This window comes from Anopheles funestus, chromosome 2RL (genome assembly GCF_943734845.2).
Source record: "Anopheles funestus chromosome 2RL, idAnoFuneDA-416_04, whole genome shotgun sequence".
Classification (NCBI taxonomy): domain Eukaryota; kingdom Metazoa; phylum Arthropoda; class Insecta; order Diptera; family Culicidae; genus Anopheles; species Anopheles funestus.
Window position 1 is genome coordinate 40145868 of NC_064598.1, and position 13947 is coordinate 40159814.

At 36.6% G+C, this 13947-nt stretch overlaps 1 protein-coding gene and 1 long non-coding RNA gene across 7 annotated transcripts in view; one reads left to right on the forward strand and one right to left on the reverse strand.

The window, feature by feature from the left end:
- The window catches only part of LOC125763270 (uncharacterized), a 148213-nt gene that overhangs the window by 92542 nt on the left and 41724 nt on the right, over positions 1 to 13947 (forward strand). The gene's annotated exons all lie outside the window — the stretch shown is intronic.
- Positions 4 to 3093, reverse strand: LOC125763277 (uncharacterized). The gene is made up of 3 exons (XR_007418336.1): positions 1888 to 3093; positions 1655 to 1820; positions 4 to 1544 (listed from the first exon to the last, which is right to left on the reverse strand). It is a non-coding gene; the product is annotated as an uncharacterized LOC125763277 (long non-coding RNA).

Genomic DNA, 13947 nt, shown 5'->3' on the forward strand with positions numbered 1-13947 from the left:
CCCCTCTCTCTCTCTCTCTCTCTCTCTCTCTCTCTCTCTCTCGCTTGAATTACCTATGGCCGTTTATTTCACATTTTGGTATTACTGGGGTCAACCCAGTATCACAATACAACTGTGTTAGGATTTAGGTTTAACATACATAGTAAATGCTTAACTGATACCATGTGGTAACCATCTGCTGCCACCATTCTATGAAACCAAAAAAGCGATAATTATGTTGGATTAAACTCTGTTTCCACCGTAACAGCTTCGGGTACACCTGCGCAGAATCTGTCGTAAATGAGCCGTCACGTCTTCCAGTGCCACACTAATTCACATGGCAACATAAACCCCACCGTCACACACTGCTAGACAATTGCCACATTCGTAGCTTGAATGGTCGCACCACCCAACATAGGTGCGATCACATCCTCCGTTTGAATGACATCTAATTAATCTTAAACCCCTTTTGCCAGACAACTGGTAATGTGAAATTAAAAATAATATTAATAGCAACGAAGTCTTCATGCTCCCGGCTTCATCTTCCATTTGCCTTCTTCCTTCTAGCAGTAAACGATAAAATATCCTGTCGCTCGACGTATCCTTCCGACCTTTCACTGCATGTGCATTGGACGTGAAAGTGCAATAAATTAGCTACAGCCACCACAACCAGCTATCGCATACGTTGCAGGGATGCTGGGAACGAATCGACTGTTTACGAGGTGCTTGCGTGTGGTGTGGACTAGAGTAGGCCACCAGTGTTTGTACCCTTGTTCACAGCTGAGCTTTCAGAAAGCTTGGCTGTGCATCGGTCCGCTTGCTGTCTGCACTTCTTGCCTTCTAAATCAAATCCTCTAAACGTGCTTCGGCTTGTGCCTTTTGTTGAGTGGTGTGTTGATTATGATGCACTGGTTTCTGCTCTCTGTCCACCATTGCCCTGTGTCTCCACTGCCTCACACATAGGCATTAGCTTGGTAAACTGTTAAACTGAACTCTAACGTTCGCAAACCAAAGGACAAAAGCCTACCGGAAATGATGTTCGGTGTTGCGACGGTTTATGAAAATGAAGTCACTTTTGTTCGAATCAACGGGTTTTTTTGTGAGTAGAAAGTGCAGCGAGAAAACGTATAAAGTGATGACGCACCAAGCTTTTTTCACCGTAACTATGGGACGGATAGATGAAGGTGGACATAATTGAAATAAATTGTTTTATTAAATGCTGTTTATTTTACCCATTCAAGATAACCCATTCATTATCGAACTTAGAGTAATGTTAGTGTTTATTTTATTGATTTACATTCATAATTTTTATTTATTAAATGAAAAACATAACATAACGCATATTATTTTTCATTATAAAGAAAAAAATCCGTCATGACATGTTGTATTATAAATGCAATTGTTTCTTGTTTTCTGTGAGATGCATTATAATTTCCTTACTGGGAATTTCGATCATCGTTTATTAACCACCCAAAATTGGAACAACAGGACGGGTTACTATCACCGGTTGAATTACCTTCTGTACCACAACCGGTGGACGGTATATAACGGGCGCACGATAAATGCTGCAAAACAGACACGCACACACATAAAGAACAATAGTTTTTAATGAGCATTATGGTTGAGTGAAAATTTTCCAATGTGCATAAAGAAAAACCTCTAACAAAATGCTTACCCTGGCCGTGCAATAACTGGACGAACGCCACCACCAACGTACACTGGTGCACCGTAAGGATGTCCGGGTGTGGCGTGAACAGGAGCACACCAGAAGCATTGCGCTAACAGCACCACTGTCACCAGCAGCATCGATTTTCTCATTTTCACGCTGCGTTTAGCTTTCTCTAGGTGGTAACACAGAATTTAATGCGTAAGTTAGGGTTTTATTTAGATTTTCGGGAGAAGCCAAACCTCACAAATCAATCACGTCTACCAGGAATATCGAGTTCAGCAAATCCGTTCACTCAAAGCCGAAAGTACATCGGAATGGCTGCAGGTTGCAGGTTGTTGGTTTGCAGGCACAAATGATACTGCCGCTCGAAAGCCGTGTCCGGGCTTATAGCGAGTTCGAATTCCATCAAAACCACTAATTGATTGCCTATTAGCACCTTTTGGAGCTGTCGTCATCAACATCCGGATAGCGTTATGTTTATTTGAGCTGGAGCGATGTTTAGTGTGCCTTTGTCCACGGGAGGTACTTACAGTACAAACGTGTCGTGGGATTCACCATGACGAAGTGTCAACAACAGTTTTGACACGAACGGTATTTTTTTGTTTTAAGGTCATTCTGATCATCGCATCGGGGTGAAGGTAATTTTGAGCGTTTGATTCTTTTCTTCTATTTGTAGAATGAAATGGCACCTGGGGCTGGAATAACCTCAAACTAATAATTCATCAGCAAGTAGTTTGCTAATGCAGGAAATTAAAACCATGTCATTTTCAATTCCCTCACAATGTCATGAAAAATGGGAAAATGGTTATCGTTTTGGTTGAAGCTGGAAGTATATGAGTGTTAGACTTCATCTTCATACCCTATCGTTATGTGCAATCATATAAATCCCTCCTCTTCGTGATGAAATACCAACGCCTGTCCTCTGTACTGCAGACATCAGATGACAGTTTTCCACCACTTTTTCCGATAAAGTGTGTATGGATAATGTTTGTGGTTATCTCGTTTGTGAGTAAAACTAAATACAATACAATTAAATACAATGGAGAAGAGTAGAAATTATCATCAAAATTCAACGATGACAAAAATACTTACAATCCCATAAAACCAGTCACGTTTCGCAGTTTTTAAGTCACAAAAACCATTAACAATTCTGGTTCATTGAGATTTTACGTGAAACATGGTGTACATCTCCTGTGTATGGTGCTAATAATAGAAATGCTTTGGGGTGATTTCTTCTTCACAAAAATCAATGCTGAATCAAAACGTGATTCGCATCACAAAACTTCATCTCCTGGATTACAACGATTTTTAAATCACAACTGCATGTTTATTGGCTTACGATTATAACGTGGCTTAAGTCGTGCAAAATCACTTTAATTTCAATTACAATTCTCCTTAAAAAGTACTTATATAAAGCAGCATTTAATCAAATGTTTTAAATTATTTTTTTAATTTCTATTTGCAGGTGAGTTTTGTAAAAATACCAGTAAAGGACTCGATGCGGTTGTGGCAAGTACCATAAAATCTAAACATTCATTTAAGCCAAATGTTCATAAAGTGTGTAACACTAGAACTACCGGACCAGTCATTTTGATTGAAACGCTTCATATTCATCAAATTATTTTTTGGAGATAAACAATCCTAAGGTAGTTGAAACATGAATTTTACATATATTCTATAGTATGATCTGCAATAAAGTATGAAATATACTCTATCTCTTCGAAATTGTTTAAAAATTAACCAAGAACGAAAAACGTTGAAAACGCTTAGCAGTTCTAGTGTTAATTAAATTTTTCAACTACATGCATAGTATATAGTAAGCGCACATAAGCTTTCATTTAAACGCAATCATGAATATTGAATATCCATCATTTGAATGTTGTTTTTATTTATAAACAAAATGCTAAAATATCTAAAAATCTATTGATACGCCTTTGTGCAAAAAGGCTTATAACAGCACCAGCAATATTTTCAATCAATCACTGCCAACTGGTGGTGTCAATCCTTCTGGAAGGCATCGTTCCGACTTACTGGTAGTACCCAGTACTAACGTGGTATTTGATTGGCTGGCGACGATAGAGCGACTCGATAAAAGGATAAAATATCGACGATATTGCCTGTTAGTGTCGCGTTGCCTTCGAGAATGATTCCACCGAGAGAGAGAAAAAGAAAGGTCTGGTTTGCTTCGTTCCAATAATCCACCTTAGTTCCGTGTTTACGCTAAGGAAATGGTTGCACGGTACGCGCAATAACGATCGATGGTGAGAAGAAAAAATCAATAACATCACATTTCATCCTTTAAATGCAGAAGGTTGTCTTCGCAATACGAGTACGAAATGTAGAACTACTTCCAGCGTTTAAGGTGAAATGAAGCATAGTCGTTCGGTGTCAGCACTCTTTAAGTAAAGGGCTTTAACTATTTGAACAAAAGAAAACATGTTTTAAATAAGCAGTAATGCATCTCACAACATGAGAGAGGTTAAAGATTTTGTGAAAATGAAACAAACTTAGTTTATTGGATCAAAATTTCGGCACAAATTTTAAACGTATTCACCCCTTTTAAATTCAACTTACCAGCAAAAAATGCTTACTATTGACCTTACAATTATGTTCACACATCGAATCGTCCAATCAAGTGCATGCATACCGATGGAAACGTTCGTTAAAATCTTTTAATCCATTAACAACATGCTTTATTGGAGTTCAGCCATTTCATGAGTGAGGCAAAAAATAAATTGATAGCCGGCAGCAGGAGCAACAGCAGCAGCATTGCCAAACCATACTCACAGTGTGTTTGGTGGACGGGAAAAACCATTCGGCCACCAGACAAGCCAGACTGCATTAAGCTAGGATTTTAAGGATTTGGCTAGGGTGAAATTTATCGCTTAGCTTTTCTGTTACCAGTGTCTGAGGATAATGTTTATCGTCTTTCTTTCGATGACAAAACCAAGCACTGGCACAAAACGATTGAAACGTAAAGTCTAAAATATGGTCCGGCAACAATTGCTAATGGGTTTTGTTTTTTGTTCATTCGGCGTTATTGTTCGGAAAAGTGGTGGAGCCGCCTGGTACATAACACCACATCGTTTATTTATTTAGGGGTTGCGAATTTGGTGCACGCTTTGTAGCATTTGAATGCAACAAAAATATATCTGCTAATCCAAACTTTTTGATTTGTTGATAAAATGCAGTGAACAATATTTATTTTACTACCAATTTAACACTAGATCTACCGGACCAACCATTTTGACTGAAACGCTTCATCTTCATCACATTAGTTTTTGTGGTTAAACAATTATGAGGTAGTTGAAACATGAATTTTAAATACATAGTATGTTCTATAGGAGGATCTCCAATAAACAATAAAATATACTCCAACTCTTCGAAATTGTTTAAAAAATAACCACGAACGAAAAACGTTTGAAACGCTTGGTACTTCTAGTGTTGAATAGAAACAATGATTTTATCTCTAAACGATGTTATCTCTGAATATAATAATATAATCAGTAAATAATCGGTTTAATAAAATCGTTCAAAAAAACACAAGAAAAAGAAATATGATGCAACTTGAATTTTACACATGAGCAAATCTTAAACTAAAATTAAACATACGTACTAATATAGTTTGTATGAATTTATTTTCAATTTATTTTTTAGTATTTCCAAATAACTATTTTCATAGTGCTATGATGAAATATTTAGCAAACTTACAAAAAATCTATTAAAACATTGTCCGTAACCACATCGACCTAAATTGCGGTCACCATCAATATCTTTATTCATAAACATTGTTTTCCGGCTTCGATGGGACGTTCCAAAGGATGTTTGCTCATCGTTCTTTGCATAAATCTTTCAAGCCTCTGCGGTCCTTCGATGGACAAATGTTGTTGATTTAGGATCATCATCGTTGTAACGAAGATGTAAAAGTTATGGTTTTGCTCCACGTATCGATGGGTCGTGATTTTAGAGGAATTTTAATCGAAAAGCTATATTAATCGCACGTAAATTCCATGGTTAAGGATAGAGTAGTAGATTATACATACAAATGATTGATTTGGTTTTTCTAAAAAATAAATTATGTTTCTCATACAGGAACGCGAGTATAATATAATCCATGGATTTATGTTATACCAACAAAGATAGCATGAACATTTGTACCAAATATTGATTATAAATTATAAGCCACAGTTTTGAAAAGTTAGAAAGATGGGGCGACGAAATGTTATTTTTAAAATAATGAAATATTTCTTTCTGTATTTATATATTCTCTATTCTTTATTGGATAGCATAGTCGAATAAAATAGCCAGGCAATACTTTTTCGATATCGGTTTTTCAAGCTGGTTCAACTATTTTCATTAACATAAAAAAACGTTAGTTCTTTTTACATCTGGTAATGGTTCCATTAAACCATTCTTATATGTATGATCGTATCCATTTCTACTTGAGTTTGTTTCTACTTGATGTTCATATGTGAAACTTAGAAAAAAAAAATCAGGCATTTTACAAAATTTTCAATCGTGTGGTTTTAATCCTTCGGTAAGTTTTATAAAGCGAGACAGGGAGATAGAGAAAGTGTTAGAATCTTCATAATTTTCACCTCCATAAAACACAAATTCTGAAATCAAGACGAAGGAAAAGTTGCGAGATGTTTACAGAGGACTTGAACAAAGTTTGGAGAGAAGTGATTTGATGGTTGATTGAAAACTTTGAACAAACTTCACACATGGCTAAACTACTCTTCAAAGTGTTCTGTTTGGTTGCCATTTTACTACGCTAACCACAGTCACCGAGTCCCTTGGTTCGCAAGATTTTAGATAAAATGGTTTTGGACCATTTCGTTTTTCTTGACCAAACCACAATCTAAGGTTTTCCGATTTATAAACTTTTAAAAAGACCCTTTTTGCGTAAATTTTTTAAAGTAGTATTACAAAAGTATATAAGCACATCTATTGTGTAAAAAATATCTTAAAGTTATGAATGTTTGAATTAAACTTATCATGTTAAAAAAGGGCTTTAAGGCAAGAACAGCAATCAAATATCGCCTGGCTATGGGTCTTCAATTCAAAGCAATCAGCAATCAAATTCACTAGCCAAAAAAATAATATACAGTATTATCCGATTTCATCCATTCTAGTAATATGATTTTTCGTATTTGCGATACCTTTAGGGTGAGAATAGAATGTTTATCAATTGCTTTCGCTTATTTCCGATGACAGGTGATTTCCTGTGACAGTTTTCTATTATCGCAACAATACGTAATGCGTCTTGCTTAGATGCTTAGATTTTCCCGAAAAAGCTCAATAGAGAAACTTGCTTTACGATACATTAAAAAATGAATGTCAATAATTGTTGGTAGTGAAACGTGATGGAAAATGACAAAAACGGACAACATAGATATGAAAAAGAAAACGAAAATCAAATTAACAAAATATATTTGTATGAAGAAGTCTTTATACTTTGCCTACGATGGAAGAAATATCCACAAAGGAGTGAAACAAACTTTTCCTAGTAAGTAAGAAAAACTTTGCTAAATCGATTTTTTACATTAATCTTCATTGAAAACGGACTGAATACCTTTAATGGTCTTTTTCCTTTGTTCGTGATAAACTTCCGTATCTTATTGCTGGCTCAATTAACCTACTGTGGTGACTATAACCTAATTTGATTGATAATTGGCAAATAAATTGAAAAGAGCGGGCATTTTATAACAAATTTGTTTTTTTTAAATATATTTTTCGTATATTCTTTTTGTTTGCGCTTAGTATTCAATATGTGGTATGTTTTGACAGTAGAGTTTGTATTAAAAATATGGTTTTGTTACATACAAACATCAGGTGTACGGCCATCTTATGTGAATTTCAAGAAAAAAAAATGTGAAAAAACAACTTATTTTCCAAATCAATATTTTACCTTGTCGTTTCTAACGAGTTAAAGAAAATAAGCAATATTACTGTAAAATAAAAATTACTCAACGAAACAGCTGCTGAAGAAAGCTTAGCAGTAATTACAACCATCCTTTTTATTTGTAAACCAACTATTAAACCACACGTTATAACACGCCACACGCTTTTTCCTGGCTGTGCCAAAGAAGCTTGAAATTGAGTTACTAATGACACCATAAACAAGTATTTAAATGTTAAAGCTTTCATGACCCCCATCTACTTGAAGCTCAACCAGTTGTACCAATTGTTCTGACGAATTAAAGAACGAGCTTTACCGGAAGTGTGTGAAGGGTGAGGCTTTTTTTCCTTCGCCTTTCGTTTAACCACGTCATAAACCTTTTTGCTCGTCCATTCAAGGATCATTATCGCGGAAGTCAATATCGAACTAACAAACTGCACTTTCAGCCATGGTATTGCGCGGTAACTCGTGGCAACCGCACGGGTAGAGTGGCATGCAACGATATACCCCTTTGGTCCGCCTTGTCCCGCCATGTCTAAAACTGCCTACGGTTGAGTGGTCGAACAGTCGAACGAGTTCGTGTGACCCACTGAACTAGCACTGTCAGTTGCAAGTTGCACATCATGCACCACGGTGGCAGTGATCCGCGTTTTGGCGAAAGTCGGTTCGAAGGTCGAAAAAGTGACAGTGACGATGTGAGATGTTTTCCGTGGAATCGTCAGTGGGTGTTACACTTGACAGTGGTGGCCCTGTTTTTGACCTCCTACGGATACGATCCCTATCTGCGTGGGCAAGAGCTGGAGCAGACGGCCCTGGAAGAATCGGACGATGGAATACTGTTGAACGTGCCTTACGATTATCATCACCTTGAGGAAGAAGATTCGCAGGAGGAAGAAATTGAAATACAGTACCATTGCCTGTTGTATGTTCCGAGGATAGTGGTTGTGCTTGTTTTAGTTGCAAGTCACAAATGTAATGTGTCGATCGATTTGCTGCAAAAGATCGTACACTTCGGCCATCCTGTTGTTGCTCTTCTTTACACCTTGTTGCATCTTCCGGACTTTTTATCCTACGAGCTACGGTACATTGGCTGTTTGTCAGAGGTGTTTTGGTCATCGAAAATGTTCCTGTACGTTTATCAACTTACACTCTACTCGCCCAAAACCGAACGATTACACTTCCTTATTGCTGGAGCATTGGCCTTGAGCATCGGTTCGGCAACGCATCCGTTCATTGCGGAACTGGGAGCAAACTATCCGATCGTATCACAGTATATGATAAATCTGATCATCTCTTTGTTACATTTGGGCCTTTTTCAACCAACAATGTTGTGCGGTGCTTGTGTTGTGTCTCAAGAAAAATCGTCTAAAACATCGCAGAATAAGAAATATAGTCTATTAAATCTATGCATCGTGGAAATTCTGGTGGCAACCGTTGCTTTGAATAGCGTTATGCTTCAATGGTAATAGACAGAAAGTAAAACTCCTGTCACTAGATATTGAATTTAATCGGCATTCGTTCCATTCCAGGTTTTTGACAGATAATTCAACACTTCTTCGTCCGTTTCTACCATTTCTCTTCTCGGACGATCTATTCAATGTGTTTTGGCAGCTGTTTTACGTGGCAGTTGTCTTTACTACACTTGGGTTCTTTCTGATATATCTTCACACTTCGGATCTGATGGTAATCTCCTTTTGCGGCCAATTTCTCGCCAGTGCATTGTACGTTTATCTGGAAGAACCGATTATTGCGCGTGTCAGTTTGATTATGAATAACTTCGTGTTGGCAACTGGACTAGACCAACTGTGTATACTCCATGAAAACATTGGCAACATGATCGCGACGTTAGGTTTTACCTTTACACTGATCAATCTACAAACCTACGCATACTTTGGGCTCTTGTTAACCCTGTGGAACTCACCGGATATTGTTATTGTTGTTTTGTTAGCTTTTAATGGATTTTTTACGATTGTTTTAATTGTGTTTAGAAAATGGTTACCCCGCGAGCCGATTCAACATGAAACGGTGGAGAAAATGTTTTCCACTCAAGTAACTACCATCACGTGAATAGATTGTTGTGTGGTTTTTTTTGTATGCTTTTCAATTAATGTCATTTATTAATTCAATATCACAAATAGATCGTGGTCTTATACTCCATTGAGAAATGGTGTACATCCCACAAACAATTACCAGTGTATGCAACCAAATGCTTGACATAAGCCGATGAGTCAATTACGAACAATCATTTTACAGCAAAATAAACCACTTGTTCAAACAAAGCATTACTAAACAAATATGTGCGTGCGGGTAATCACAATTGTTAGCATAAAGCTTTCGAGTATATTCATACATTTTTACACACTACGAGAATTTCCAGTTATTAGAAAATGATGAATAAAAAACATCGTCCCAGTGATTAGCTAGAATGTACATTTCATGCGAACCATATGGTTTTTGCTTTGTCTCCGGTATTAGCGTGTTATTATGAGTTTTCAATATTTACATTGCGTTGAACATTGTGATTCACTAGCCTTGTCTCTATTTTGTCACGATCATGTACATCAACAATCCATTTGTGGTTTTATTGGATGTTTTATGTTTTTTACAAATGTTTATTGCAACAACATTCTTTTACTCCATGCTAGGCCATAATTTCAATCCGTTTTGTTTGTCTCGAGATATCATCTAATCGATTCTTCGATATATGGTTTGCTACCATCCCTCAGTAAAGTCCATTGTCTTTAAAACACATTGACCTTTCTTCAAAAGTTACTGTTTACATTTGTATGAAAATAAATTTAGAAGAAGCTTTGCTTGCTGCGAAAGTTTAGCAATTGACCGCATCATTCTAAATTTTCTTTCTTTTGGCGCTACTTATCTTACAATGTACAACTCTTTATCAATATTGCTGTTCATATCACTATAATCAATAGACACTTGAAAGAAAACCATAAGAATGTCGTAGGATAAATTGAATTATCAAATAACGACTGGATAAACAGTATCCGAACTAAATTTTTACTACTCATATATAGAATGGAGGTACTTCCAATGTTAAAGTTAAAAATATCCTTAGAAAAGTTATCATGGAGCATATATGATGAAAAAAGGAAGGATTCCATCGACAACAATTACGTATGGAGACGCCTGGTACTTTATGAAGGAAGGACTCAATCAAAATCAATTGCGCATGGGGACGCCTGGTACTTTATGTAACTGGTTCATGATATAGTTCATCTAAAAAAATTGAATCAAATCCGCGTTCGCCAGCTTTTGTAATGAAGTAGTAAATATGTAACAAATATGTAAATATGTGATACATATGATACGACGCAACTCGTCGTCTTGTCCATAATGGTTGTAGGTCAAAGTTTAAAAACATGTGATTATTCATGAACTTTATATATTTTTTTCAATTTTTAATTAAAATTTACTGAATTAATTAATTTAATTAAAATTTACTGATTTTCAGAATTTCTTTTGGAGAATTCAGATAAAATATAAACTTACTATTTTTCTCAGTTTAATTTCCACGAAAGAAAAAATATAGATTAAACATTCATGTTTGATTGGCGTTAATGCCAAGTTGTGTTTTGAACTTTTTTCTCGCCCAAAATCTTAATGTGCATTGTAACGATTTTGCAAAAAAAAAAAACATTTATGTTAATGTTTAATGTAATCTGGGTTGCTACACTACATTCCCGAATACTTATACATTATCGTTAAATGTCTTCATTTAAATTGAAGGATTTTCATCTTCTTCAGGATTTTTGATGTTTTGCTGAAATTTCTTTTGAGCAAAAGCACGATCTTATTCTTGTTCCCTTCTATAAAACATATGCCTTTCGTGTGCACACTATGCTTCATTGACAGATAGTTCAGTATAGATTTAAAAGTCCAAAATTGATGATGCGAATAGAACACTAAACGCACACGCTAACACCAATGCACACTTGCATAATCAACAGCGGTAGATAAACGAAAATTGGGGCAATTATGGATTACATTTATAACCATCGTCATCCTTTTTGGAACCGTATGGAAGGATCTTCTTGTATCAGTGAACCTTCGCGAATGATGGATGGATGAACAGATGGATGGACAAGCGCTCCAAAAAGGGAGGCAAAAATGTCTACCAACCATTGTGTGCCCAGCACGTTTACCACGTTGATGTGGAGTGTAAAAAACCAACTATACAAACACAAAACCCAACCAAGTCAGTGTGTATTTTTTAACCTTTTTGGAAGGCGTGTGATATGTTGGCCGTCAAGAGAAGGCTGCTACAGACTATCAAACAAGTTAGCGCTCCTGTGGAATAGGAACGTAAAAAAAGAACGATCAAGATCCGCCACTGATCCTTTCTAGAATGCAGGGAGAAAAGAATTCGCTTTGAAAAAAAATATCCAGAGAAGATGGCAATAAAAATATAATGGAATGACTGAAAGATGCTTTCGCGGACAGGATTCATTCTCTAAATCCATCCAGACGGTCTTACACTCTAGCTGTTTTAAAGCAAACCAAGTCATAAGACATCGGCTTCCCAGGCAGGGCTGTGGGAAAGTGCTGAAACGAATACTAGTATTTGGAAAAAGCCGGCTCCACATTGAGATGGAATAACGTTAAATCCATCATTTTGATTTCCACCGAAAGCGTCATCGCACAGCGTTTTCCCGTTTTCCTTTCCCTCCATAACAGTGTCTTTCAGCAATCCGAAACCGTCGCAAAATGTTGCCGGAAATGGTTGGAGAAGGAATTCGTCTAAGCGGTGTTGTCTTTTCTTAAACTCTTGTGCCTATTCCATGGAAGGATTACACTGTCGGATATTCGTTTCACAAGATTTTTTTTTATTTCGGGTTTTTATTTATGCCTTTGGTGTGTGTGTGTGTGCTTTGCCCATCAACGTTGCAAACCACACCTTTGGTTAGGTCGCTTGTGGGATCATTATTGCATTTCTAAGAAAAAGATCAAGCTTAAAAACCACTTTATGGGAAGCAATTTACTGACAGCGCCCCTTATTCGACAGTTGATCCTTTTCGTTGCCTCTTTTTTTAAGTGAAAAATAGCAAGAGAATCGTTGGCTTGATAGAGCATCAACTGAATCATCAACACTTCAGCAAATCTAAGGGGGAATTTAGTTTTTTTTTGACGTTTAAGGGTGAAGTGATTTTTGGGGTTGTGAAGGGCGAAAAATTGGTGTTCAAGAGTCGTTAGAACGGATGTAATATTAGGTTGGAGAATAATAAATCGATTATTTTTACTTGAAATTCATGGATTTTTGTAATGTGTTCCTAATTGTCCGATTAAGGTCGCTGCCTGAAGGCTGCTCTCTAGAAAATCTCTAGAAATTGTTGTTTGCTGACAAAATTGATGAAAAAAGTGACAATTGATTAGTGTCCGGTCAGAACTATAAGGTGAATGCATTCAGACTTCCCAACCAAGCTGCTATAATTTCTGGCTAATCACAGAAGAAGTCCTGGCCTGGCGTTGTCCTGATGGAAGACAATATCTCATCTGTTAGAAAACTTTGACCGTTTCTGTCGAGCTTTAAATGGTCCAGTTGTTGACAGTAAATATTTGGTTGCATTGTTTGAAAGTAAATCATAATTAATTATTTATCCCCTTTCCAGATTAACCCAACACAATGCAGAACCTTTCTGATTATTAGTTCTCGTTTAGCCACAATTTCGGCTGCCAGACTGCGCGTCACCATCAGTCACCATCCGTCAAGAAATGTTTTCGTTTCATTCCGTTCTGCCAAGGGCTCGAAGGTGGTTTATTTGATACAAATCATCAATTGTTTGCTATAATAAAAGCCCTTAATGTTTCTTATTCTCTCTGAGACGCGATTGGGTGGTACGATAGAACTTCCTGGGTCTCCCCCTGTTTCTCCACCATATTGAGTTTGCGCTCCACAGCCTCAAAGTTTTTCAAGGCCGACAACTTAGGCCATATGTCCCAAACCCTTAACTCAACATTTTTGCAAATGAAAGTTTTTAAGTTAATTTGTATTAATATTTACCTAATGATGACTTAAACTTTACATATATGTTTGAGAAAAAATGCGATTTTAGAGGGTAAACTTTTAGCACAAAATTTTGAATCCAAAAATGTTTCCACTAATGTTTAAAATGCCACACAATTAATAAAATCACAAAAACACAAACCAGTCGAACAGACGCCACCGCCAATGTTTCCCACCAGCATCATCATATTGAGTTATAATAGTTGATGATTAAAAATAGCCGTCAAAACCTTGGCAACATCAAAACAAAACCACGGCACAAAAATAATCCACTCAGCGCAAATTCCATGCTTCCTTACGTTGTTTTCACGTTGCTTAGAGTAACGGAATAGCTGCAAAGCTTTGCACACAAAAAATGGTTAAAAAGAACAAAAC